A 6,000-nucleotide genomic window follows, 5' to 3' on the forward strand; every position below is an offset into this window, starting at 1 on the left:
TGACCTCAGGTGATCCTCCAGTCTCAGCCTCCCAAAGTGCTGGGATTACAGGCATAAGCCACCTCGCCTGGCCCCAACCAGACTCTTTAAGCCAGTAACCTCTTTCTCAGGAAGGTCATGACCCAATATTAATTTTTCATCTGCAGGAAGTGACAAGAAGGCTTTATACATGTGCTGTGTAAAAATGGGGTTCAAGATGTAGTTAATAGAAACAGACCTGAGAATGTGCTAGATGATTATGAGTCGCTGAATCTGACATGACCTACAGCAGCCACACACCAACTCTACCAGTACAGAGCTCTTTCTCCCCACTTCCTTCTGAATTATCTCACCCGCTTTTTCTCCACTGGTTATCTTAATCATTTTGCCTTTCCTGTTACCACTGTAAGTCAGGTTTTGTTATCAGAAGAACTCATCACCCTTTAGTTATCTATACTTTTGTGTGGATGATTTTTATGCTTTAAATTTACCCAAAACCTATTGCTTAGACACTAAGAAAATGGAACAAACATGCAAGAAATGTTAACAATGAAAACAGAATAATTTCCAATCTGCTCCACTGATTGTGCAAAACTGTAGGATGGCTTTATGTTCAGAATCATTGCCCTTTTAGACTCAAGAGTTTTGAACTCTGCTTCCAAAGAGTTAATCCTTCATCCGTGTTTTCTGTGCATGGAGCCCATAAAATCTAATTACATTCCGCTTCTAAATAAGGAGAAATGACTTCCAAATTCGTCTGGAAAAGTAGCTTTCTTTTTTTTTTTTTTTGAGACAGAGTCTCACTCTGCTGCCCAGGCTAGAGTGCAGTGGTGTGATCTTGGCTCACTGCAACCTCCACCTCCCAGGTTCAAGTGATTCTCCTGCCTCGGCTGAGTAGCTGGGACTACAAGTGTGCACCACTGCATCTATCTAATTTTTAAATTTTTAGTAGAGATGAGGTTTCACCATGTTGGCCAGGCTGGTCTCAAACCCCTGACCTCAAGTGATCTACCTGCCTCGGCCTCCCAAAGTGCTGGGATTACAGGTGTGAGCCACTGAGCCCGGCCAGGTTTTGTTCACTGAGGATGTGCCAGTGTCCCAAGTTATAAAAAATTAATTCCATAGGCTTGCTTCTTACCTTCGTAGTTCGAAAATCATACATATCTTATTGTAGGAATACACTAAGGCATGGATACTAAATATAGAAAGTATGTTTGGGATGATCTGACTTGAAATATGGTTGTGTTATAAATGGAGATCACTTTGTGTTACATTGGGGTGCATAGAGAACTAGGCAGAACTCTCAGGGCAGCTGATAAGGTGCTAGAGAAGCAGGGTGCTGTGGCTCACACCTGTAATCCCAGCACTCTGGGAGGCAGAGGCAGGTGGATCACTTGAGGTCAGGAGTTCGAGACCAGCCTGGCCAACATAGTGAAACCCCATCTTCACTAAAAATACAAAAATTAGCCAAGCATGGTTGTGGGCACCTGTAATCCCAGCTACTCGGGAGGCTGAGGCAGGAGAATTGCTTGAACCTGGGAGGCAGAGGTAGCAGTGAGCCAAGATTGCACCACTGTACTCCAGCCTGGGTGACAGAGTGAGACTCCATCTAAAAAAAAAAAAAGAAAAGAAGGTGCAAGAAAAGAAGGTGCAAGAGGCTGAGATGCTACTAAGCCGACACAGAAGACAAATAGGTCTCAGCTATGAGCTCCAAATTTAAGTATTGATTGCCAATTAATCTGCTTCTCACATGAGCAACTCTGTGTTCCTGGGTCAGCAGCAGAGATTTGTTTGTATCATTCAATTATTTAATGATAGTTACAAATTTAACTTAATAATAATATACAATGATATGCTGAATAATGGGGGTAATTATACTTAACATCATAATTTTAATACAGATTGTGTCCACATTCAATATAAGGCATTGTTTCCTAGAGTCAAGTCCCAGGACTATGTGCATCAGAAACATTTAGTGATACTTATTAAAATGCAGATTCCTAGGCTCCGGCCCAGACCTGATCAGAAACGCTGGGAGGTGAGGTCCAGGAATCTATGTTTTAGCAGAACCCCATGTGATATTTATGTACATTAGGGTGCTAGAACCCCATGCTTCTGGAGTTAAGGAAGCTCAAGCTACAGAGTATTGGAAAAGCTTTTATAGGGAGAAGCATCTGAACCAGAAAGTTATTCCCAAGGGGAACCCAGCCTGGGGACAGAGGGACACAAAAGTGCTCCCAGCTGCCTTAGGAGCCTAGGAGCTGCAACCCTCTCCTTCCCTAGAGCTCCCTGTACTGGGAGTAGAATTCTGCCGTGTGGACCCCAACTGGGGGCTGAGCCTGGTAACCACAGCACTGGGTCTCTCAGGGATCTAAGGGGAGATCTCCGAGATGAAAGGTAGGCACTCTCTAATGACCTTTGGAGAATATTCCAGATTGCTTCAAGGAAGGTGAGAAAAAGAAAAGGGAGATTGTTTGACTAGGAACACAGACTCGGCAGGAGTCATTCCTGGGGCATTTGAATGGAATTACCCAAATGGTAGTCCCAGGGCTGTGGTAATTAACTATTTCCTCAGCAATCTAGAGCCAGGACCATCTCTCAGGAACTCTCCAAGTTTGGAGTAGAGCAAATACTCCAGGATTCCCCCACTTTTGTTCCCGGACCAAACTGAGGGTCGGGCTGCTATTCTCGTGGCCCAATAATGAGACCCAGATGAAACTGGGGAGGAAGAGAGTTTTTATTTCTGCAACCAGTGACAGGGAGAAGGCCTAGAAATTATCGCCAGACCAACTCAAAACGACAAAGTTTTCCAGACCTTATATACCTTTTAAGCTATATGTCTACATGTAAGTGTGCATTCATCTGAAGACGTAAGTGATTAATTTCTTTTAATCTGTAACTAAGGTGTGAGTCCTGAAGACCTTCCTCTGGAGCCTCAGTAGGTTTACTTAATCTAAATGAGTCCAGGTGCTGGGGTGATTACCTTTATCTTGTCTCCTGCTAAATCATAGAGGTTTGGGGAGTTCCTTCAGACCCCCAGTAAACTTGTTTGTGGACACCTGGGGAGTTTCTTCAGATCCACAATAAAACTTGTTTAATCCTAAATGGGTCCTGTTAAGAATTCCTTCCTTATTCTGTGATGCTTCAAGGCCCAGGAAAGGCATAGGCAAAACTCTTGATGGGCTTTTGTTACATCTCAGCCTTTGTATAAGAAAACCAGCTTCTAATATTCAACTTAACCACTCATTCAGTACTCAGACAGTTGTTATGGAGGCCTGCATTAGTGAGACCTGGCCTGCCACACTGTAACACCCCAAGAAGGGTTATATTCCGGTGATGTATGGCTAAAATAAAAACTGAATGCCTGCTTATAGAGAAGCAATCTTTCCTCCCATAGCAGACAGAGCATGCCTTCCCCAGGGAAATCTGCATCTGCAGGATGGAGACATTTTGTATCTAAAACCTACCGTCAGTGCTATCTTCCTTTGTTTTTTGTTGTTTGTTTGGTTTTCTTTTGAGACAGGGTTTCACCCCACCATCCAGGCTGGAGTACAGTGCCTGGATCTTGGCTCACTGCAACCTCTGCCTCCTGGGTTCAAGTGATTCTCATGCCTCAGCCTCCAAGTAGCTGGAATTACAGATGCGTGCCATCATGCCTGGCTAATTTTAGTAGTTTTAGTAGAGACAGGGTTTCGCCATATTGGCCAGGCTGGTCTCAAACTCCTGACCTCAAGTGATCTGCCTGCCTCGGCCTCCCAAAGTTCTGGGATTGCAGGGGTGAGCTACTGTGCCCGGCCAGTACTATCTTCCTTTGAAGGGGATAAAAGTCACATGCCAGGTAGATAAGAGCTTGGAACTTGGTGAATGAGAAAAATGCAGTTCTCCCCTCATATCTCTGTAGCCAGGCAGCCCAATTTATTAATATATGCACATACAGTGCATACAGCACATAGTGGACTTAGCCATTAACTGGAGGTCCAGGGACCTCCTTGCTGCTGTCCTAATGCCAACTTTTCAGTCCTCACGATTCCTGACCTCTTGGTAGGATGGCATTTAATTGACTGCTTCTTCCGTTTTTTTTTTCTTCCTTTTGAGACAGAGTTTCACTCTTGTTGCCCAGGCTGGAGTGTGGTGGCATGATCTCGGCTTACTGCAATCTCCACCTCCCGGGTTTAAGCAATTCTCCTGCCTCAGCCTCCCAAGCAGCTGGAATTATAGGCACCTGCCACTACACTCGGCTAATTTTTTTGCATTTTTAGTAGAGACAGGGTTTCACCATGTTGGCCAGGCTGGTTTTGAACTCCTGACCTCAAGTGATCCGCTTGCTTTGGCCTCCCAAAGTGCAAGGATTACAGGTGTGAGCCACTGCACCTGGCTGTTTCCTCCTTGAAGCTCCTTCCTCCTTTTCCGTCTAAAACACTGCACTTTTCTATTCTTCTATCTTACCAGCCTTTCCTTATGTTTCCTATAGGGCCTTTTCAATCTATCACTTGACTATAATGATCCTTAGGATTGTGATGTAGTCTTCTAGTCTCTCCAGGCACCCCAGGGCAATGCTGTTCATTCTTTTTTTTCTTCTTCTTCTTTTTCTTTTGAGACAGGGCCTCACTCTGTCATCTAGGCTGGAGTGCAGTGGCACGAACTTGGCTCACTGCAGCTTTGACCTTCCAGGCTTAAGCGATCTTCCCACCTCAGCCTCCAGAATAGCTGAGACTACAGGTGCATGCCACAATGCCTGGCTAATTTTGTTCACTTTTTTTAGAGAGGGGGTCTCACTATATTGCCCAGGCTGGTCTTGAACTCCTGGGTTTAAGGAATCCTTCTGCCTCAGCCTCCCAAAGTGCTGGGATTACAGACATGTGCCACCTCGCCTGGCCTCATACTTAAGACATATTACTTACCATCTATATCTAATTCTTCATCTTAAAACAATTGTTTTAGAGATGGGGGTCTCACTATATTGCCCTGGATTCTTGGGTTCAAGCAATCCTCCCTCCCCAGGCTCCCAAGTAGCTGGGATTATATTTTCAAGCCACTGTGACTGGCTTTTATTTTTATTTTTTTCATTAGTTCTTCATCTGTTTAGCTTACTTATCCTTAAATTAGAATTTTTTGAATGCTACTGTCTCTTTCTCTCTCTCTCTCACATGTGCACACATACATATACTTTTATTCATTTCCTTTTTAAAGTTATTTTATTATAAATAAGTACATATATACTTAATTTTTAAAATTATTATTATTATTTTGAGTTGGAGTCTCGCTCTGTTGCCCAGGCTGGAGTGCAGTGGCACGATCTCCACTCACTGCAACCTCTGCCTCCCAGGTTCAAGTGATTCTCCTGCCTCAGCTTCCCGAGTAGCTGGGACTACAGGTGCGTGCCAGCACGCCTGGCTAATTTTTTGTATTTTTAGTAGAGATAGGGTTTCATCATGTTAGCCAGGATGGTCTTGATCTCCTGACTTCATGATTCACCTGCCTCAGCCTCCCAAAGTGCTGGGATTATAGGTGTGAGCCACCACGCCTGGCCAAGATCCATCTCTTAAAAAAAATAAATTTAAGAAACACCCCAAATTTGGCCAGGCACTGTGGCTCATGCCTGTAATCCCAGCACTTTGGGAGGCCGAGGTGGGTGGATCACCTGAGGTCAGGAGTTCGAGACCAGCCCGGCCAGCGTGGTGAAACCCTGTCTGTACTGAAAATACAAAAATTAGCTGGGCATGATGGCGGGCACCTGTAATCCCAGCTACTCAGGAGGCTGAGGCAGAAGAATCGCTTGAATCCGGGAGGGGGAGGTTGCAGTGAGCTGAGATCGTGCCATCACACTCCAGCCTGGGGGACAAGAGCAAGACTGTATCAAAAAAAAAAAAAGAAACACCCCAATTTGAAAATAATAGTTGCAAGGAGTTTAAAATGAAAGTGCCAGTCCCAGTCCCTAGTACTATTGTTCCCTACTCATTCCCCTCCACCACTCCCAGAAGAAAATCTGTTTAACCGTCTTTTGGTGGTTACCTGGACATG

Source organism: Nomascus leucogenys, chromosome 18 (genome assembly GCF_006542625.1).
Source record: "Nomascus leucogenys isolate Asia chromosome 18, Asia_NLE_v1, whole genome shotgun sequence".
In the NCBI taxonomy this organism is placed as follows: domain Eukaryota; kingdom Metazoa; phylum Chordata; class Mammalia; order Primates; family Hylobatidae; genus Nomascus; species Nomascus leucogenys.